Raw genomic sequence first — 23270 nt, forward strand, 5'->3', positions numbered from 1 at the left:
GTTAAAAATGGACAGTCTGAGCACACAAGTGCATCCTCTTTTCTTAACCTTTTTTTCACACATCCATGCTTCCCCTGGTTATCCCGTTGTTGATGTCACATTGCAATGACTTGTAGGTAATCTATTATTTAGGTAATGAAACAGTGATAGTGGAAAGTACTTTCATTGATGGTAAAGCCGACCAATTTTATCAAGTGACATTATAGCCTGACCACGATGACGATAAATAGTTTGAAATCAAATGTCTGACATGAAAAGAACCCGAAAAGACAGTGGCCAACGTCCTGCTATTTGGTGGTACACATTTTTCTCTTTCAACTACTTTTTAGACATATGGGCAGAGGAGAAAATTAATAAAAATGAAAATGTGTGAGACCGAAGTAGATGGCTAATGACATGAAAATGGATGGATGGATTGAAAATAAATGAGATAAAATGCATAGGAAACCAATAAAACACATAAAAATAAATACTAATGAATAAAGTTGACTTAATGTGTCATTCTCTATGGTCATATTATCATATCAAGTAGTGGAAAAAAGCAGTCTTGTGTCCTTTTCTAGAACTTTACTTCACACATTCTGTGAAATTATCACAAGAGATGAAATGCCCTTTCTGCTGTGATTTTGTCAAATTCTTTAAGGGAGACTCATCAGTGTTCCTCCAGGTTTCTGCTACAAAACTTCACATTTTAAGACTTACCTGTCTTGAGCCCTTGAAACCCTGAGGAGTTCTGAGGATGGATCTCCACAATGTGTTCAGCATGCAAGACATTGTCTTTTCTTGAGAAGTTCGTTACATTTTATTTGTTAGTTATTAAACTATATGTTTGTCAATTGCTTAAGTGATTTGTGACAAATATTCTCATCTGGAGTTCAGCTACTTAAATAAAACTAAACCAACCAAAGAAGGGAGCTAGACATATGCTGTTACCTCCTGCAGCCAGTCCTAATCACCTTCAGAGTTCTGATGATTACACATGCAGTGGATATAAAGTCTACACACCACATCTCCTCTTTTATAAGAGGGTGTGTACACGTATGCAACCACATTATTTTAGTTTTTAATCCACCCACCCTTTACAAAGAATATTTTATCCCCTGTCAAACATAATTGTTGTCAAAAGGTTGTGAACCGTCTGTATTTTAGTGATATATCAAGACAGTTACAAAATCATATAATTTAAACATATAAAGTATACCAAACTCAATAGTGTCCGATTTACCTGTGAAAGTTAGGTAAACGTCACACAAAAAAGTGTTGGTATAACTGATGATAATTGAATATCCTAAACATTAAAGAAAAGCATTAATTTAACATAAAAATGTAATGTTAGTTTAGCAAATGATAATCTAATATACTTAACATGAAATACATATTTAAAATCAATATAAAAAGTAATGTTGGTTTAAGAAATAATAATTTAATGTAAAGAACATGAATATAGTGTTTTGTGTAAACGATTTAATTTAATTCGTGCAACCGATGTCCATATTGTTTTTATATAAATCCAACAGACTTTTTCTTTCAGTGTAGGGAGGGGCCAAGGCCATGTAGAGATTCCCATTTCGTTGTGACGAGAGAATGATAAGGAAGTTCATTCTCAGTCACTCAAGCATGACGTTTCTGACGTTACAAGAACCATCACAAATCACGGGAGTTTTGGGGTTGGTAGACATGCCAGATACTCAAATTTACGTGTAGAATCACTAAAAAAGTAATTTCCATAATATGACTATTCTGTTCAATATCTACATGCTTCCATTGGCTCAGATTATGGAAAACAAAAGTTTGTTATCATAGTTATGTACAGGTAGATGACACATAAATCTACATAACTATCACCAGGAGAATACAATGCAATACACCGGCGTTATAAATGCTTAGATCAAATCAATAACTAGATGTGCAAACACTTTCCTCAGTTAAACAAAGATAAAACAGAAGTAATGTTTTTTTCGTAATAAAGATAAACAATTGAAAGTCAGTGCTGAACTTCAATTGCTGATGTTAAAAAAGCACAAACCAAGCCAAAATGGATTAAGGATTCTGGCCTCAATTTATATCAAGACAGTTACAAAATCAGCCTACTATCACCTAAAAAAATATATATATGATTTGTCTCAACAAGATTTAGAAAAACTTGTCCATGCAATTATCTTCAGTAGACTTGATTACTGTAACAGTGTTTTTACAAGTTAATCAGAAAGCTTCCAGAATGCTGCAGCTCGAGTCCTCACTAGGACGAGGAAAGTGGATCACATCACTCCAGTTCTCAGGTCTTTACACTTGCTTCTTGTCCAAGACTTTACTTCAAAATCCTGATGATGGTTTATAAAGCACTAAATGATTTAGAGCCAAAGTACATTTCGGATCTGCTGCTGCTACCTTACGAACCGCCGCAAACCCCAGGACTGGGTCGTCTGGGACTGGTCTACTTTCTGTTCCCAGAGTCAAAACTAAACATGGAGAAGCAGCGCTCAGAAAGAGTTCTCTTTTAAATCCAGATTAAATAGAATTTTTTTTATATTTGTAACGTTGTCTTTTATCTCTTTAATGACTTTTTCTTTTGTGTTTCAATCAATTTTCTTAACTGTTTTTAAATCTGCTTACTTTGTTCGGAGATGCTTGCCTGCTCCAAGGCCTTCCATGACTCTTCCCTACTTTACTCAACCCACGGCAGGTGCACGGACCAGGAAGCCTTCTAGACCTGTGACGAGAACTGCGGCCCTCTGTCGGACACTATATCAAGGGGAATGCCGTACAGTCAGAAAACATGAAGGACCAGGAGGTCAGCAGTCTGTATGGCCAAAGGAAATTTGGGGACGGGAATAAAATACACCGCCTTGGACAACCGGTCGACAACCGTTAAAATGGTGGTATTGCCCCCAGGCAGAGGCAGGCCCGTCACAAAATCCACAGCGATGTGAGGCCATGGACGGTCTGGCATAGGCAATGGTCGCAACTGACCAGCCGGGGTTTGATGGGACACCCTGCTGCGAGCACAAACTGAACAAGCTGACACAAATGCACGTGTGTCCCATGGCATGGATGGCCACCAAAACTGTTGGCGAACAAAGGCAAGTGTGCGGTGGAACCCAGGATGGAAAGTAAGTTTGGAGGAGTGTCCCCACTGTAGTACCTGAGATCTGACTGTGTCTGGCACAAACAAACGGTTGAGAGGGCCACCACCTGGATCTGGATGAGATTGCTGGGCCTTCTGGACGAGAGCCTCTACTCCCCACATGACTGTGGCCAACAGGGAGGAGGGGGGAAGAATCAGCTCAGGCTCGAAGGCGGGTCCTTCTGTGGTGGACTGCCAAGAGAGAGCATCAGGCTTGATGTTGCGTGACCCAGGCCGGTAGGTGAGGGTGAAATTGAACCTTCCAAGGAACAACGTCCACCGAGCTTGTCGGGAGCTTAGTCTCTTGGCAGAGCGGAGGTAAGAAAGATTCTTATTGTCTGTCCAGTGGTGCCACAAAGTTGGTACAAAGATGGAGAGGGCTTTTGGCCCAGCTACAAGATTGTTCATAACTTTGTACTTTCTCTACATTCCGTTTGTCAGGGATGGGTGGAGGAGGCAGGACTCAAACGCAGACTTCTTAGAAAGTAAAAGACTTCAATCATTTTCATAGTCAAAAGGCAAAGGCAAAAGGCCAAGGGGCAAAAACACACAGGAACCAGGGGAAAAACAGCAGGCAGGAACTACGAACATCCACGACGATAGACAATGACGCGACTAGTGACACACGGCTTAAATACACTAGGGAGGTGCAGGTGATTGGACACAGGTGGAAACTATTAGACGATCACAGGGGATGACAGGAAGTGAAGTTACCCGGGGACACGAGTGGCAGAAAACTACAAAATAAGACTGGAAGTGAACCACACCGTGACAGTACCCCCCCTCAAGGGCCGAATTCCAGACGGCTCACACTAGAGAGCGGACAAGGGGTGGGAGGGAGGGAAACCAGAGACGTTGGTCGGACCACCCGGGAAACTCTGGCGGGCGGCCAGGGAGCCTCCGGGGGTCGGCCCGGCAGACAGGTACACGGCCGGGGAGCCTCCGGGGGTCATTTGGCCGGCTCCGGAGCGGCGACTGCAGGGCACGGAACGTCTCTGGAATGGCTGGCTCGGAGACACGGGAAACCTCCGGGGTCGTCGGTGGCTCGGGGACACGGAACAACGGCGCGGTCGTCGGTGGCTCGGGGACACAGAACACCGGCGCGGTCGTCGGTGGCTCGTTGACACGCAACACCGGCGCGGTCGTCGGCGGCTCGGGGACACGGAACACCGGCGCGGTCGTCAGCGGCGGCGGCAGCTCGGGGACACGGAACACCTCCGCAGTCGGCGGCGGCCCTGGGACACGGAACACCTCTGCAGTCGGCGGCTCAACCCCCCCATAACCCACCCCATAACCCCCCCCTCAAGGGCCGGATCCCAGACAGCCCTTAAATCACCAACGGGAGGGTGGGAGAGGACCATGGGATGGGAGGGAGGGAGCCTGAGTCTCGGAGCAGGGACTGGAGGCGTCGGGGTCATGAGTCTCGTAGCGGGGACTGGAGGCGTCGGGGTCATGAGTCTCGGAGCGGGGACTGGAGGCGTCGGGGTCATGAGTCTCGGAGCGGGGACTGGAGGCGTCGGGGTCATGAGTCTCGGAGCGGGGACTGGAGGCGTCGGGGTCATGAGTCTTGGAGCGGGGACTGGAGGCGTCTGGGTCATGAGTCTCGGAGCGGGGACTGCAGGCGTCGGGGTCATGCGTCTCGGAGCGGGGACTGGAGGTGTCGGGGTCATGAGTCTCGGAGCCGGTACTGGCCGAGTCGGGGTCGGGGCTGAGAGTCTCGGAGACGGTACTGGCCGAGTCAGGGTCGGGGCTGAGAGTCTCGGAGCCGGTACTGGCCGAGTCGGGGTCGGGGCTGAGTGTCTCGGGGGCGGTACTGGCCGAGTCGGGGTCGGAGGACCGAGTCGGGGAACGGCAACGGGAGATCGCTGAGGCGGCCCAGCGGGAACGGGAGATCGCTGCGGCGGCCCAGCAGGAACGGGAGATCGCTGCGGCGGCCCAGCGGGAAGTCGGTGCTTCCTCTGGCCAGGGCTCCTCCTGGGATTTAGAAGATCCCTGAGCTCGAGGCAGGCGAGCTGATAGCCCCTGGGACCGAAGATAAAGTTAGTCTTACGCCGCCAGAAGGGACTTCTTACGTCCAAGTACTCAAGTAGGTCCGTAATCTGGTCCGTAAAGCGGGTCTGCTGAGCCCTTCTTTGGTCGCGTCATTCTGTCAGGGATGGGTGGAGGAGGCAGGATTCAAACGCAGACTTCTTAGAAAGTAAAAGACTTTAATAGTCAAAAGGCAAAAGCAAAAGGGCAAGGGGCAAAAACACACAGGAACCAGGGGAAAAACAGCAGGCAGGAACTACGAACATCCACGACGATAGACAATGACGCGACAAGTGACACAAGAGACTAGGGAGGTGCAGGTGATTGGACACAGGTGGAAACTATTAGACGATCACAGGGGATGACAGGACAAGGCAGGAAGTGAAGTTACCCGGGGACACGAGTGGCAGAAAACTACAAAATAAGACAGGAAGTGAACCACACCGTGACACTGTTGCCCATTTCATTTTTAGGTAATTACTTGGAGGCCAGGCAAAGGATAAAAATATATATGTCATGCAGCACATCCAATCTGCAGTCAGAGGAGGAGGAGGATGACATTTGTAAGAAAGGAAAGCCAATCTCAGTGTGAGTAAATATATTGGATTCTCAGCCAAATTATCTCGAAGACACTACCCCTACGTAGAAGCGGTAAATAAACCATCCTCAGTGGCAGGTGCAAATTATAATTAATTGACACAAAGTAGAAACGTGAATCTGAAAACTTTCGTACCAAATAGGATATGAACCAAGGCCATGAACAGAAGTCCCTTGTATTGAAGCGTCGATACAAGCGTCACACGGTTCACCACTAACCACGTTTGAAACCGCTTCTCCCCACTCAGCGACACACCCGCTGAGAAGCCAACTCTGGTGATAGGTAGCTCCATTCTGAGGAACAGGAAGTTAGCAATATAGTGACCATAGTTACATGTATACGCGGGGCCAGAGCGGGCGACATTGAGTCTTAAACTGCTGGCTAAGGATAAACGTAAATAAAGTAATTTCGTAATTCACGTCGGCGGTAATAACTCCTGATTACGTCGCTCGGAGGTCACTAAAGTTAATGTGGAATCGGTGTGTTCATACGCTAAAACAATGTCGGACACCGTAGTTTTCTCTGATCCCCTCCCAAACTTGATCAGTGACGATATCTATAGCCGCATGTCGTCATTCCGCCGCTGGTTGTCGAGGTGGTGCCCAGTAAATAATGTAGGCTTCGTTGATCACTGGAAGACGTTTTGGGAAGAGCCTGGTCTGATTAGGAGGGACGGTATCCATCCCACTTTGGATGGAGTGGACTTAATCCACTCCCCATGGGCTCACCACCTGTGGAGGAAACCGATGGGGTCGGGTGCGCTGCTACAAGGGTGGCAGTGACAGTGGGGGGTCTAGACGGAACAGACCTGGGCGGCAGATGCTGGCTCTGGGGACGTGGAACGTAACCTCTCTGGGGGGGAAGGAGCCGGAGCTTGTGCGGGAGGTGGAGCGTTATCAGTTGGATCTGGTGGGGCTTACCTCTACGCACAGCCTCGGCTCTGGAACCACACTCCTGGATAGGGGGTGGACTCTATTCTACTCCGGAGTGGCCCATGGTGTGAGGCGCCAGGCGGGTGTGGGGATACTCATAAGTCCCCGGCTGAGTGCTGCTACATTGGAGTTTACCCCAGTGGACAAAAGGGTCGCCTCCCTACGCCTTCGGGTGGTGGGGGGGGGAAACTCTGACTGTTGTCTGAGCATATGTACCAAACAGCAGCTCAGAGTATTCGGCCTTTTTGGAGACCCTGAATGGAGTCCTGCATGGGGCTCCTGTAGGGGACTCCATAGTCCTACTGGGAGACTTCAATGCGCACGTGGGCGACGATGGAGATAACTGGAGAGGCGTGATTGGGAGGAATGGCCTCCCTGATCTGAACCCGAGCGGGTGTTTGTTACTGGACTTCTGTGCTAGTCACGGATTGTCCATAACAAACACCATGTTCGAACATAAGGATGTTCATTAGTGTACGTGGTACCAGAGCACCCTAGGCCAAAGATCAATGATCGATTTTGTAATCGTATCGTCTGATCTGAGGCCGCATGTTCTGGACACTCGGGTAAAGAGAGGGGCAGAGCTGTCAACTGATCACCATCTGGTTGTGAGCTGGGTCAGAGGATGGGGGAAGACCCGGGACAGACCCGGTAAACCCAAGCGTGTAGTGAGGGTGAACTGGGAACGTCTGGAGGAGGCCCCGGTCCAAATGATTTTCAACTCACACCTCCGGCGGAGCTTCTCTCACATTCCTGTGGAGGTAGGGGACATTGAACCAGAGTGGTCTATGTTCAAAACCTCCATTGCTGAAGCCGCGGCGGTGAGTTGTGGCCTCAAGGTCTTAGGTGCATCAAGGGGCAGTAACCCTCGAACTCCGTGGTGGACACCGGTGGTCAGGGAAGCCGTCCGACTGAAGAAGGAGGCCTTCCGGGTTATGATATCCGGTGGGACTCCAGAGGCAGTTGCAGTGTACCGACAGGCTCGAAGGGCAGCAGCCTCTGCCGTGATGGAGGCAAAGCAGCGAGTATGGGAGGAGTTCGGGGTAACTATGGAGAAGGACTTTCGGTCGGCACCAAAGTGTTTTTGGAAGACCATCCGGCACCTCAGGAGGGGGAAACGGGGAACCATCCAAGCTGTGTACAGTAAGGATGGGACCCTGTTGACCGCGACTGAGGAGGTTATCGGGCGGTGGAAGGAACACTTTGAGGAACTCCTGAACCCAACTACTACGCCCTCTTTGGTGGAGGCGGAGCTGGAGGCGGAGGAGGGATCATCGTCAATTAGCCTGGTGGAAGTCACTGAGGTAGTCAAACAACTCTGCAGTGGCAAAGCCCCGGGGATTGATGAGATCCGTCCAGAGATGCTAAAAGCAATGGGTGTTGGGGGGTTGTCTTGGATGACACGCCTCTTCAACATTGCGTGGAAGTCTGGGACAGTGCCAAAAGAGTGGCAGATCGGGGTGGTGGTACCCCTCTTCAAAAAGGGGGACCAGAGAGTGTGTGCCAATTACAGGGGTATCACACTACTCAGCCTCCCGGGTAAAGTCTACTCTAAGGTGCTGGAAAGGAGGGTTCGGCCGATAGTCGAACCAAGGATTGAAGAGGAACAATGCGGTTTTCGTCCTGGTCGTGGAACAACGGACCAGCTCTTCACTCTTTCCAGGATCATAGAGGGGGCTTGGGAGTATGCTCAACCAGTCTACATGTGTTTTGTGGACTTGGAGAAGGCGTATGACCGGGTCCCCCGAGAGATACTGTGGGAGGTGCTGCGGGAGTACGGGGTGAGGGGGTCCTTGCTTGGGGCCATCCAATCCTTGTACGCCCAAAGCGAGAGCTGTGTTCGGGTGCTCGTCAGTAAGTCGAAGGCGTTTCCGGTGGGGGTTGGCCTTCGCCAGGGCTGCGCCTTGTCACCAATCTTGTTTGTGGTCTTCATGGACAGGATATCGAGGCGTAGTCGGGGGGAGGAGGGTCTACAGTTCGGGGGGCTGCGGATCTCATCGCTGCTTTTTGCAGATGATGTGGTCCTGATGGCATCTTCCGTCTGTGACCTCCAACTCTCACTGGAGCGTTTCGCAGTCGAGTGTGAAGCGGTCGGGATGAGGATTAGCACCTCTAAATCTGAGGCCATGGTTCTCAGCAGGAAACCGATGGATTGCCTACTCCAGGTAGGGAATGTGTCCTTACCCCAAGTGAAGGAGTTCAAGTACCTCGGGGTCTTGTTCACGAGTGAGGGGAAGATGGAGTGTGAGTTTGGCCGGAGAATCGGAGCAGCGGGGGCGGTATTGCACTCGCTTTACCGCACCGTTGTGACGAAAAGAGAGCTGAGCCGGAAGGCAAAGCTCTCGATCTACCGGTCAATCTTCGTTCCTACCCTCACCTATGGTCATGAAGGATGGGTCATGACCGAAAGAACTAGGTCACGGGTACAAGCGGCCGAAATGGGTTTCCTCAGGAGAGTGGCTGGCGTCTCCCTTAGGGATAGGGTGAGAAGCTCAGCCATTAGCAAGGAGCTCGGAGTAGAGCCGCTGCTCCTTTGCGTCGAAAGGAGGCAGTTGAGGTGGTTTGGGCATCTGGTGAGGATGCCCCCTGGGCGCCTCCCTAGGGAGGTGTTTCAGGCACGGCCAGCTGGGAAGAGGCCCCGGGGAAGACCCAGGACTAGGTGGAGAGATTATATCTCTGCACTGGCCTGGGAACGCCTTGGGATCTCCCAGTCAGAGCTGGTAGATGTGGCCCGGGAAAGGGAAGTTTGGGGTCCCCTGCTGGAGCTGTTGCCCCCGCGACCCGACCCCGGATAAGCGGTTGAAGATGGATGGATGGATGGACTTAATCCATGATCCAGAGTTCAGACTAGGAAACAGAGTCACAGTCTTACACACTTCTCGCTTCCATCCGAGCAGTCACTCACCCAAACCATAATTAACCCTATATAGACCTTGTCTGTCCCACGGACACAGTTATCTAAATCAAAGGTAAAATACCAGAAGTAGTTATAGTAAATAACTTAATTAAAGTTACAACTAATAATGCAACAGTGCAACAAAAAAGGAGAATTAAAGGGGGACTTTTGAATATTAGATCTTTGTCATCTAAAGCTGTTTTAGTAAATGAACTAATATCAGATCACCATGTTTATATATTTTGTCTTACTGAAACATGGTTGTTGAATGGGGAATATTTCAGCTTAAATGAAGGGACTCCTCCGAGTCATGTTAATACTCATATTCCTCCAAGCACATGCAGAGCGATGTCGATAACGACAGCCTCGGTACTGCATTTCTTTCATTGTTAGATTCGAATGGTTTCTGTCAGAGTGTAAATAAACCAACTCACTGTTTTAACCACACTCTCGACTTGGTTCCTGTGTATGGGATTGAACAATTAACTATTTTTCCACAGAACCCTCTCCTGTCGGACCATTGTCTGATAACCTTTGAATTTCTACTACAGGATTCTCCTCCTCCTGCCAAGGGTTTCTACAGTTGACACTTATCGGATACCGCTGTAACCTCATTTAAAGAAGCCATTCCTTCTGCTCTAAGTTTAGTGTCCTGTTTGACGATATCAGAAGACTCCTGTGAGAACTTGAAGTCCGTCCCACATCGATCATTTTGTCGATGCTGCTACAGGCTCTTTGAGAGGGGCGCTGGACGCTATTGCTCCTCTGGAAAGAAGAATAACAACAAGAAGGAAGTTTGCTCCTTGGTGTAACCCTCAAACCCGGAACCTAAAGCAAACTGTGCGGAAACTTGAACGATTATGGCGTTCCACCAAATCGGAAGGATCTACGCTAGTTTGGCAAGACAGCTATAAAACATATAAGAAGGCTCTCCGTAACACAAGAGCATCTTATTTCTCATATATATATCATTAATATCATAATAGAGAAAACAAAAAAAAACTCCAGGTTTCTCTTCAGCACTGTAGCCAGACTGACAGTCACAGCTCTGTCAAGCCGTGTATTCCTTTGGACCTCAGTAGTAACGTCTTCATGAATTTCTTCAATGATAAGATTCTGACTATAAAAGAGAAAATGTATGGTCTCTTGCCTTCAACCAGTGCCGACCTGTCCTCAGATGTAGGAACCTTGGATGCAGCAGTGGGCCCTGATGCCTGCTTGGATGCCTTCTCTTCCATCAACCTTGATCAACTGACTTCTATGATTTCAATGTCTAAATCTTCTACTTGTCTCTTGGATCCGATTTCCGTCTGCTTAAGGAAGTCTTCACTCGATATTACGAATCTGTCGTTGTTGACCTCAATGCCGCATTTGACACCATATACCATTGTATCATGTTGCGGAAACTAGAATATTTGATTGGTATCAAAGGAACTGCACTCAGCTGGTTTAAATCCTATTTATCGGAACGATGCCAGTTTGTGCTTGTAAACGGCAGGGGTGGAAGTAACAAATTACAAATTCTCACGTTACTGTAATTAAGTCGATTTTTTGAGTACTTGTACTATAGGCCTACTGTGGGTTTTACGATAGTTGATGTTATGCCTGTAAAGGGAGGCACTGTGATCCATTAAACCAAGGCGGCTAACTAAGAAGCCTCTAATACATTTATTTACAAACGCCATTTTAAATTAATCTCATAGCGTTTGGTTGTTTTTTAGCTTTACTTAGATGGGGTGTATACATTTAATTGATGGTAATCATTTAATGAATAAGCTTTAAGTGAACATGGGGGTGTGTTTGTGAGTGAGAGTTTGTGAGTGTAGTATAGAGAACGAGTTAAAACAAGTTTGTTAAAACAAATCCTGTTACATTTTCTGATTAGTATTTTTCTTTATTTTTTTATATATATTATATTCATGGAGCAACTTGTACTTGTACTGAAGTATTTTTGCAATGTGAATTTGCAGTTCTGTTTTAGAATACAGTGTTGGAAATTAAAGCTTTTTAATGGTGTTTTCATTATACAATTCATCGATTAATCGAAGAAATAATCGACCAATTAATCGATTATCAAAATAATTGTTAGTTGCAGCCATACTATTGAGTATGCGCCAATTATTCTAAGACGTAATATAAGCAAAGGCCAAGTCGCTGGTGCAGCAGGCAAATGTTTCTGGAGGTCAAATACACAGCGGTGTAAAGAGTGGACTGAGAATTTGAGAAAAAAATGGAAGGAGAAGAAAGTTATGAAAAGAAAGAAGGATGGCCAAAGCTATGATTACGGCCAGGTCTTTAAAAAAGACATAAAGCACATTAACTTTCCTCTCCGTCGTTACTATGATACTATGGCCCATAGTCAATCCACTATCCCACAGGTCGTAACCCCCTAGTGGCCTTGCGAACTTCCGTTGTGTTTTGAGTGAACTTGCAGCATTTCTCTCTTGCATGTGTTTAGAAGTTTGCGTCGCGTGTGCTCCGGTCGTTTTTGTGATTGACGCATTTTTCTCTTGCAGGGTATAACTGATGGATTTGTTTTGCCGTTTGCAACGCGTTTGCACGTATCGGACACCGCCGTTCGTCTGAGAAATGTTGAATTGAACAATTGAATTTTATACATCGAATGTTTGCTATTGACGATGCAAAAAAACATCCATCGGTTAAAAAGTAATTTGTAGTAGTTTTTGAGAAGAGCACTTTGTACTTTTACTTAAGTATTTTTAACACTAGTAGTTACTTGTAATTGAGTAAAATTCAAGCAATCTAACAGTACCTGTAATTGAGTAAAAATTTTCAGTACTCTTTCCACGTCTGGTAAACGGGGAATTCTCGAAAGGCCACCAATGTTGGTCACAGACTCCCACAAGGTTCTGTACTTGGACCGATTTTATTTACCCTCTATATGCTTCTTTTGGGCGATCTTATCAGGAAACTGCATAAACTTCTATTGTTATGCAGACGATACTCAACTGTATGTGTCGATCAAACCAGAAGAGACCGACCAGCTTGTTAGACTTCAAGAATGTCTTGGAGACATTAGAACTTGGATGACCAGCAATTTCCTGATGCTAAACTCAGAAAAAACTCTTGAAGTTCTCTTCGACCAGGATATGTCCTTCAACTCTCATATAAAGAAGACTTCAAGGACTGCCTTTTTTCATCTACGTAATATATCGAAAATCAAGAACTTTCTGTCTCGAAGTGATGCAGATAAATTAGTTAATGCGTTTGTTACTTCTAGACTGGATTACTGTAATTCTTTGTTATCAGGCTGCTCTTGTAAATCTCTTAAGCCACTCCAGTTGATTCAGAATGCTGCAGCATGTGTATTAACAAGAACTAAGAAAAGGGATCATATTACTCCTGTATTAACTTCTCTGCACTGGCTCCCTGTTAAATCAAGAATAGAATTTAAGGTACATCTCCTCACCTACAAGGCACTTGCTGTTGAGGCACCGTCTTATTTTAAAGAGCTTGTAACACTGTATTGCCCTACAAGGTAGCTGCGCTCCATAGATGCTGGGTTACTTGTTGTTAGGGTTTTAAAAAGTAGGATGGGAGCCAGAGCCTTCAGTTATTAAGCTCCTCTTTTGTGGAACCAGCTTCCACTTTCAGTCCGGGGGGCATATTCGGTCAGCTCTTTTAAGATAAAGCTTAAAACTTTCCTCTTTGATTTTGCTTATAGTTAGGGCTGGCTCAGGTTAGCCCAGACAAGCCCTTAGTTAAGCTGCTATAGGCTTAGCCTGCCGGGGGACTTCTTGGGACACACCAAGCTCCTCTTTCACGCTCTCTTTCTACAATAATCCACGTTTTATTAATGCACATGACTTATTCAGCTTCTTTCCGTGGGGTTTTTGTGCATTCTCCCCTAGCAGGTCTCTGTAGATCGTAGTTCTTTCTGGACCCTGGTCTTGACACCTCCCGTGCCCCTGCTGACACCTGCTGCTGCCAGTGGGAGTGGGATCCCTCCTCTGACGTTCTCCCTAAGGTTTCTTCCCTTTTTTCCCTCTTGGAAGGGTTTTTTCATTTTTTGGGGAGTTTTTCCTGTGCCGATGGTGGGTTTCGGGACAGAGGATGTTGTATTTGTACAGACTGTAAAGCCCTCTGAGGCAAATTTGTAATTTGCGATTTTGGGCTATACAAAATAAAATGAATTGAATTAAATTGTTAAATATGTACTACAAATATCACACAAATGTAATACACATGCTCATATGTAAAAATCACAAGTAAGTAGAGAAGAAAATCTATTTTTTTTGTTAATTCTCCACGTACGGCAGTCCCACACTGACACAAACGTGTCCATTCACTTTCTGAAGAAGTAAATACACTAAATGAATCCCTCTCAGACACAATTGATGTATGAGCCAGAAAATAGGATTTATTAGGAAAAGCCTGAATTAGCTGAACTGAAACGAATGTTGTTGGTACTTCATAGATTCATTTATTCAGAAGACGGTAACTGCTGGGAACAAAAGGCGCAGCGTCGGAGCTCAGCCGCGCCTCTAGAAGCGAGTTTCTGCTGCTCATTGGTGGAAAATTACTTCAAATTGTCCGCCAAATCTCAGAGCTCCCACCCTCTGTTCTCGCGCCTGGAGCCTCTTCTCTGGTTGGTGCGCGCGTCAGGAACCGCCCCGCCCATTCCGCGGACATATAAAGAAGGGTTGGATGCGTTTAGCGACACTTCCTTTCCTCAACACAGTTTAACAATGAGCGGCAGAGGTAAAACCGGTGGAAAGGCCCGAGCGAAGGCCAAGACCCGCTCCTCCCGAGCCGGGCTCCAGTTCCCAGTTGGTCGCGTCCACAGACATCTGCGTAAAGGGAACTATGCGCAGCGTGTCGGCGCAGGAGCCCCCGTCTACCTGGTGGCCGTGCTGGAGTACCTGAGCCGCTGAGATCCTGGAGCTGGCTGGAAACGCTGCCCGCGACAACAAGAAGACCCGCATCATCCCGCGTCACCTGCAGCTGGCTGTCCGCAACGACGAGGAGCTCAACAAGCTGCTTGGCGGAGTGACCATCGCTCAGGGCGGCGTGCTACCCAACATCCAGGCGGTGCTCCTGCCCAAGAAGACTGAGAAGCCCGCCAAGTCCAAGTAGAGATGGAGGCCTTCATCTGCACCACAAAGGCTCTTTTAAGAGCCACCCACCCACACGAAAAGAGCTGTGATACACATGTCTCCAATATTAGGCACAGTAATTGAAACTCCTTTCTTTGCATTTGTTCTGATATTTGTGTGTAGAAGAGACTTGAATTGTGATTAACCAATTTGGGATCAACTGACACGATAGCTATAAGATGAGTACAGTAATCCCTCGTTTATCGCGGGGGTTACGTTCCGAAAATGACCCGCGATAAGTGAAATCCGCGAAATAGAAAACTTTTTTTTTTTTTACAATCAGCAACTATTACATGTATACAAATACAGTGGCTCGCGTGTAGGCCGTTTCACTGCTCTTCAGACTGGGCCGCTGCATCCTGACTGCGCTCTGCAGTGTTCTCTTCTTCTGAAGCCCGCGGTGCAGGTGTGTTTGTTCGGGAGAAGAACATAGTGATAGGCAGCTGTTGTCGCTCTTTTTTCTTCTTTGCAAAAAGATCCTTGTACACCGACATGCCACCATCGATTACGTTGGAGAACTGTAATGAACGGCTCGGGAGTGAGTTTTTAGCGAATCAGAATGCAGAGCACAATGCACCAAAAAAAAAAAAAATGCAATATGAAAATCCGCGAAATAGCGAATCCGCGATAAGTGAACCGCGAAGTGGCGAGGGATCACTGTATTTGATTATGGACCAAATCATTGATGGATGTAGCTGCTGCAGTGTTTTTTGTTTTTTTTTAACCCTGGCTCAGTGCCTACAATTCATTTTCCCGTTGTCCTTTTTGATGTTTGGCTATTTCAGTAAATCCCAGCGTAATCAATGTAAAAATGAAGTGGATATTTGTCAAATCGGTCAAACTGATCCCAGTCTATCAAATGTCCTATTAGCCAAATTAACCCAATGGTTGATGTCGGGCTACCTTGATTCCTCACAAACTAATCCACGCTCAAACGTTAATTTGAACGACTAGACGTCAGTCATCAGGATAATTGCGCTCATCCTACTTCTAAAGTCACATCACAAAGTCAGTCTAGACATAAGAATACAAACTGAACGTGTTTCCCTTCCGTGGCTCAGTGTGCTGAATGCCTACCAGTCCTGTTAAGGTGCCCTATAATAGTTATTTCGGACTAATAGACATGTATTTGTCTATTCTGGATGAAAAAAAGATGTTTGTCACGTCTTGACACATCAAGAATTGAAGTGTGTGTATATGTAATTATCAACACGATGCCCTGTGATTGGGAATGGTTTTTGTGACGGACATTAGATTTCAGTGCACACAATGATTCTTACAACATGCTCGAGCAACCGCACAGTGAAATTTGCATCTCGTTCATATATGGACGCCGTTCTGTTCAGATCGGGACATTGTCAGTCTACGAAAAAGACTTGAATCATGTCTGAGGTTGTGAAAGCGCCCAAGAAGGGCTCCAAGAAAGCCGTCTCCAAGGCCGTCAGCAAGAGCGGCAAGAAAAAGAGGAAGACCAGGAAGGAGAGCTACGCCATCTACGTGTACAAAGTGATGAAGCAGGTCCACCCCGACTCCGGCATCTCCTCCAAGGCCATGGGCATCATGAACTCGTTCGTGAGCGACATCTTTGAGCGCATCGCCGGTGAAGCCTCTCGTCTGGCTCACTACAACAAGCGCTCCACCATCACCTCCAGGAAGATCCAGACCGCTGTGCGCCTGCTGCTGCCCGGCGAGCTGGCGAAACACGCAGTGTCTGAGGGAACTAAGGCCGTGACCAAGTACACCAGCTCCAAGTAAACCTGGTGTAGACCACCAACACAAAGGCTCTTTTAAGAGCCACCCACTTCTTCTGAAGACAGTTTCCTTTATAATTGTGTTTATTTGTAACATTTACAACAGTTTTGAATACATGGGAAATACATGATTTTTAAGTTAAGTTAAAATTTGCACATTTATAGACTGCATCACACGGAATGTGTTTATTTAATAGAAATGAAAAAGCTCTTTAGGGAAGGATTGGGTGGCTCTTAAAAGAGCCTTTTATAGAAGTTGGTTCGTCAGACTGACATCAGCTTACTACTTCTTGGGTGCTGCTTTCTTTAGCAGCCTTCTTCACTGGAATTTTCTTGGCTGCAGGGGCCTTGTTCTTGTCCACATCGTATCCTCCGGCGGTCAGAGCCTTCTTGACGGCGGCAGCAGACACGCCGCTCCGCTCCTTGGATGCGGCCACAGTTTTCACGATGAGGTCAGAGACGCTGGGACCGACCTTCTTCGGCTTGGACACCTTCTTCTTGGCTGCTTTGGGCGTGGCGGCGGCTGCAGCTACTTCTGCCATTTTGTCACGTTGTTGTGCGTTTGTGTCGTCGAGGACTCGAGAGTGAGAGACTGATGAAGATGTCAAAGCAGCGGACTGCACTTAAACACACCATAAGAACCGTAGACTCAACCCAGCCCGGAGCTCCTCGTGCAGTCTGAAAGTCGAGTCACTTGTGGTTTCTCTCCACTGATTAAAGACTAAAAACTAAATGTGCATCAAGTTGTGAAGGCTGAAGGTGGAGGAGCCGATAGCGGACTAGTTTCTCTTCATGTTCAGGTCACGTAGAGCTTTGATGATTGATGCGTTTTGTTTGAGGAGCCTCCAAACCTACTCAGCGCCGTGGACAGCACTAATCAGAGGCTTTTACCACTAATTTCTCTTAAAAGTATTTAAAATGCATCATATCTCCATTAAAGGTTTCTTTGAAATTGATCCACATGTTTGTTCAAGGTCTCAATGTAAAAACGATTAGATGCTCATCAGTTTTCAATAAACTGGAGTTAATCTGGTTCCAGCAAACACACTGATGATGGTGGAGGCTTATGGTGCGGTTCATTCAGACTCCTTGTCAGAGCTGCTACCTGGATATCTCCACTACTGATAACACGTTTTATTATAAATAGTTCAACTTATAATCACCAAACATACTGAAAAACATTGGTTTCCGTTTTTTTAAGCTTGAATGCTACAGTATCACTGTTTTAGTAACATTTATTGTGCTGATGAATTAAGTCAGCACAGAAGTCAAGTTACACTGACTTCCATAGAAGGTCAGCTGTAAGAAGATGCTTAAATATTTGACTAGGATGTTGCTGGACATCACAGTCTGCTCGATGGTAGTTCATCCTGCATAGCCTCAAACTTACCATAGGGAGTCGTAAATGTTATTTTAGTTCTATATGTGGTGTGAATTTGTGGATGAAGCCCTTGTGAGAAATCAAAAGTATCTTTAACTCGCTTTGTGACTAAGTATTTATTAATAAGGAAAATGATAAAGAATACAGAAATCATCAACACAAGCCGTAAGTACAGACAAATCAAATGACATACAATTAGGCTGAAAAGGGGCAGATTGTTCTTTCTCCCTCAGCAGTAGAAGATCGGACCAAGCTTCTGGGGTAGAACAGGAGGTTTTATACACTTCCATGAGGTTTGTGTTGTTTCAACACAGGAGAGCCTCCCCCATAAGGAATGTATGGAAAGGTACCAGACGATGTAGGGGAGACACCCGTGACCCTCCCTTAATGGGACCCAGTCAATCAATAACATCTGTGGACCATTCAAGGCACCTATTTTCCAAACAGGATGCCATCGTGAACTAGGTCAGGTCACGAGTTTCCCAAGAAAGGTCACACACCGAGTTCAATGTGCAGCTTAACACCCTCTCTCAACACCATACACCAGATGAAGACAACCTTTTATTATATTATCTATTTTATTTATTCAGGGGTGCTTTTATTAAGCGGAGGAGGTTGCTGTGGCAATAGGAGCGGCGGAGGAAAAGCTGATGATGCAAATAAGTTACTTCAACAGAATAGGATTTAACGTTTTGGAAGGGCCAGGCAGAACCGAGGCCCAAATCCATTTGAACATATTTGGGCTGATCTGAAGAAGGCAATGCACCGGAGATGCACTTGCAATCTTACTCAATTTGAGCGCCTTTGCAAAGAGTGGGCCAATATTACAAAGATGTGCCATGCTTGTGGACATAAAAGATTTTGTAGTTTAGGGAGGTGCATAAAAATGGAACCAGATCCATGTAAGTTTCATTTTTTAGCCCTTAAAAGGACTACACGTTTCAATTTAAATTATTTATAGGTAACATTAAGGTGGAAGCCTAGTCTCATCAGCTCATTATCTCGGCAGTTGTATATGTTAATAAATACTAGTCTAATAGTTTCATATCTTTATGTAAAAAATGTTCTATGATAAAGTATAAGTGTTAAGAGGAACATCGCTCTCTACAGATGTGTGGGTGGCTCTTGAAAGAGCCTTTGTTGTAGATGAAGGCCTCCATCTCTACTTGGACTTGGCGGGCTTCTCGGTCTTCTTGGGCAGGAGCAACGCCTGGATGTTGGGCAGCACGTCGACCTGAGCGATGGTCACTCCGCCCAGCAGCTTGTTGAGCTCCTCGTCATTGCGGACAGCCAGCTGCAGGTGACGGGGGATGATGCGGGTCTTCTTGCTGTCGCGGGCGGCGTTTCCAGCCAGCTCCAGGATCTCAGCGGTCAGGTACTCCAGTAGTGTTGACGAACTGAGCGAAGAGCCGGTTAAATAACCCGATTCGGGAGAATCGGGTGCCAAACGTCAAAGAACCGACTCACTCCGGTTTTCAACCACTCATTCGTGCCGGTGTTACGTGCCTACTGGTTTTTGAACCTACTGGTTTGTTTACGCGTGCGTGTTTGTTTTCCCCCTACAGCGGCAGATGTTGTCTGCCTCAGTCACCTGATTCGTCACACATTCGCAAACATATTGCTGAAAATGTTCAAAAGTCATCACATATCCATTGCAGCGATTACGATCGTATAAGTGAACACTACGTCACTGCCACGTATGAAGAAATACATTGAAGAAAATAAATGTATTAAAAGATCGCCGCAACCTGGATTCGATCCCCCGCGAGCAAAGTGACAAAACGTTACAAAACGAACGCGCTACGCCGTCGGCCACTGGAGCTCACTAGTATCGCCGCTGTTTCCTGTACTTCGCATCACATTGGACATCGGCAGTGGCTAGAAAACCATTTGGTTCAGAGGGAACCAAGACAACTGGTTTTGGTGGCGTATCGTTCAACACTCCCAAACATGTGTATCGATACTTTTTCGCGAGGCTGCAGCTTTCCACCACCGACTCATTTGGACAAAAGGGGGGATTCTGCTCGGACGGTCATTGTGCATCACAGCCACTTAAGAAAGTCATTTAAGAAAATATAGATTAAAATATATTTTAATGAAAGATCGCCACAACCTGGATTCGAACCGTGTCGAACAAAATAACATGTTTCGGGACGTTTGCTCTAAGCGGTCGGCCTCTCGAACTTGATAATTGATGCTGAAAATTTCCTTATTATTTTATTAAACTGTATACAGTCGTAAACCTCTTGGTTCAGAGGGAACCAAGACAACTGGTTTTTGATGGGGTGTTGTGGAACACTTCTAAACATGTGTGTTGGTGCTTTTTTGCGATGCTTGATACAGTTATTTACACATTACATCCACCCCGTTAAAAAAGTGCTTTACAGACGTGAAATCCGAAAATACACCTGGGATTAAGCAATCACGTTAATTAGCAACATCAGTATGAAGGGAGAATTGCAAAGTTGGTGCGACCTCTGCTCAGTAGAAATATATCTCGAAAAGCTATAGAACAAAAAGAGCACCGATGGACCCTCCCAAAGTGAACGATTTTTTTGTCATATGCATTTAGATGTTATTGAGAAAGTAATTATACTTGTGTGCTAGAAAACCTGACAGAACTATGTAGAGAATGTGGGGATTCGAACCGTGTCGAACAAAATAAAATGTTTCGGGACGTTTGCTCTAAGCGGTCGGCCACTCGAACTTGATAATTGATGTTGAAAATTTCGTTATTATTTTATTAAACTGTATACAGTTGTAAACCTCTTGGTTCAGAGGGAACCAAGACAACTGGTTTTTTGGTGGCGTATCATTGAACACTTTATCGGTGCTTTTTCGTGATGCTTTATACTGTGAAAATACTCAATAATTATTAACACTAAGCACAGAAGGATGAAATATTAGTAATGTTCTATCCACAAAATGAAGAAATGGACGTCATAATTTACAGCCAATGTAAACACTGCTTGATTAGAGTTTTTGTAGAAACCTTATGGCCTTAATCGTCTTATAAGTAATTGTTTGATGAGCAAAAACTCAGGAGCAATTATAATTGAATTACATTTATTTTGTCCATCCCAAAAACAAATTTTAGCATTAGAGGGCTTTACAATTTATACGACATCCTCTGTCCCAGGACTCTCACATCGAAACAGGAAAAATTCCCCAAAAACCCTTTTAACAGAGAAAAGAGGAAGAAACCTGTGGGAGAGCAAACCCGGAGGGATCCTTCTAAGGCCTATGACCTTTGTCCCTGGACTTTACTGTGCATCCCCACATTCTCTACATAGTTCTGTCAGGTTTTCTAGCACACAAGTATAATTACTTTCTCAATAACATCTAAATGCATATGACAAAAAAATCGTTCACTTTGGGAGGGTCCATCGGTGCTCTTTTTGTTCTATAGCTTTTCGAGATATATTTCTACTGAGCAGAGGTCGCACCAACTTTGCAATTCTCCCTTCATACTGATGTTGCTAATTAACGTGATTGCTTAATCCCAGGTGTATTTTCGGATTTCACGTCTGTAAAGCACTTTTTTAACGGGGTGGATGTAATGTGTAAATAACTGTATCAAGCATCGCAAAAAAGCACCAACACACATGTTTAGAAGTGTTCCACAACACCCCATCAAAAACCAGTTGTCTTGGTTCCCTCTGAACCAAGAGGTTTACAACTGTATACAGTTTAATAAAATAATAAGGAAATTTTCAGCATCAATTATCAAGTTCGAGTGGCCGACCGCTTAGAGCAAACGTCCCGAAACATGTTATTTTGTTCGACACGGTTCGAATCCAGGTTGTGGCGATCTTTCATTAAAATATATTTTAATCTATATTTTCTTAAATGACTTTCTTAAGTGGCTGTGATGCACAATGACCGTCCGAGCGGAATCCCCCCTTTTGTCCAAATGTGTCGGTGGTGGAAAGCTGCAGCCTCGCGAAAAAGTATCGATACACATGTTTGGGAGTGTTGAACGATACGCCACCAAAACCAGTTGTCTTGGTTCCCTCTGAACCAAATGGTTTTCTAGCCACTGCCGATGTCCAATGTGATGCGAAGTACAGGAAACAGCGGCGATACTAGTGAGCTCCAGTGGCCGACGGCGTAGCGCGTTCGTCTTGTAACGTTTTGTCACTTTGCTCGCGGGGGATCGAATCCAGGTTGCGGCGATCTTTTAATACATTTATTTTCTTCAATGTATTTCTTCATACGTGGCAGTGACGTAGTGTTCACTTATACGATCGTAATCGCTGCAATGGATATGTGATGACTTTTGAACATTTTCAGCAATATGTTTGCGAATGTGTGACGAATCAGGTGACTGAGGCAGACAACATCTGCCGCTGTAGGGGGAAAACAAACACGCACGCGTAGACAAACCAGTAGGTTCAAAAACCAGTAGGCACGTAACACCGGCGCTTCAGTGTGCTTGAGCGCGCGATCGGTGGTCTTCTTCTGTGTGTAGTAGGCTAATCTAGCTCACCAGCGCCTCCACTGGAGTGGTGGTAGAATCAATCAGGAAATGGGCTACCTTGATCGCGCACGACTGAACCTTAAGAGACTCCTGTACAGTTAGTGGCGGTATACTACAGAGATAGTCATCTACCAAGAAACAAAAGAAGAAGAAAAGAACCGTAACAACCGAGTTGAACAGAGTGTTGTGGAAGCACGGTTGCGGTGTGACCGTGAGAGCGACTCAATTACTGAATGCTGTACTACTAACTTGGAGAGCCAATTGTATTGCATTGTATGTATAAGTGCATCGAATAAAACGCTGTGATATAATTTTGCTATTTAATGTTTGTGTTTACAAAACACCACTTTGCAGTAGGCTATTTTGTGCATGACAACTGTTTATAATGCAGTGCACCGTTAACTGAGAAGTTAACGAACTCTTGCTGAATGAAAATTAACGGCAAGTTAGTTAGGCTAGGTCTACCAATTCACAACTCCCATTAGGTTAGGCAGGGAATATTTCTATCATGGGTTAGAAATCGTGTGTAGCCTACTCGTTAACAAATGCGGTGCACGCTATGTAAATGACCGGAAGAGACCGTGGCGACCGAGGAGACCGCACACCGAGCTGCTGAACGAGACCGAATGTAACCGTGCACCGTCGAATCTGTAATCTAGGCTACATCAGCCGACATCACATACAAATACGCGTCATCTTGGTAGTTATGTTGAGTAGGCTAAAATGTTTGTTACGGGCGGTCAGGAGACCGCACCAGCTACTGAAGGAGAACGTAACCGCAGGCTACTGCATGACTCCGTAATCACACGGTCTCTGCCTGTTGTGATCAACCGATCCACCGATTCAGGCGTCCGTCAGCGACTATGGCGGGGAAGTAAACGCGCGATAGGCGCACCCAGCCCCCCCGTCGCGAACCGGTGACCGAATCTATTAACTCGGTAGGCCAACCAACGACCGTCCGGT

The 23270-nt window shown here is 45.8% G+C and overlaps 2 pseudogenes; both read left to right on the forward strand.

The window, feature by feature from the left end:
* The first annotated feature begins 2955 nt into the window (after window positions 1-2955).
* On the forward strand, window positions 2956-12105 carry LOC144383758 (uncharacterized; annotated as a pseudogene).
* A 2176-nt stretch (window positions 12106-14281) lies between these two features.
* Window positions 14282-14808, forward strand: LOC120808721 (histone H2A-like; annotated as a pseudogene).
* The last annotated feature ends 8462 nt before the right edge of the window (window positions 14809-23270 follow it).

Source organism: Gasterosteus aculeatus, chromosome X, assembly GCF_964276395.1.
Source record: "Gasterosteus aculeatus chromosome X, fGasAcu3.hap1.1, whole genome shotgun sequence".
Taxonomy (NCBI): Eukaryota; Metazoa; Chordata; class Actinopteri; order Perciformes; family Gasterosteidae; genus Gasterosteus; species Gasterosteus aculeatus.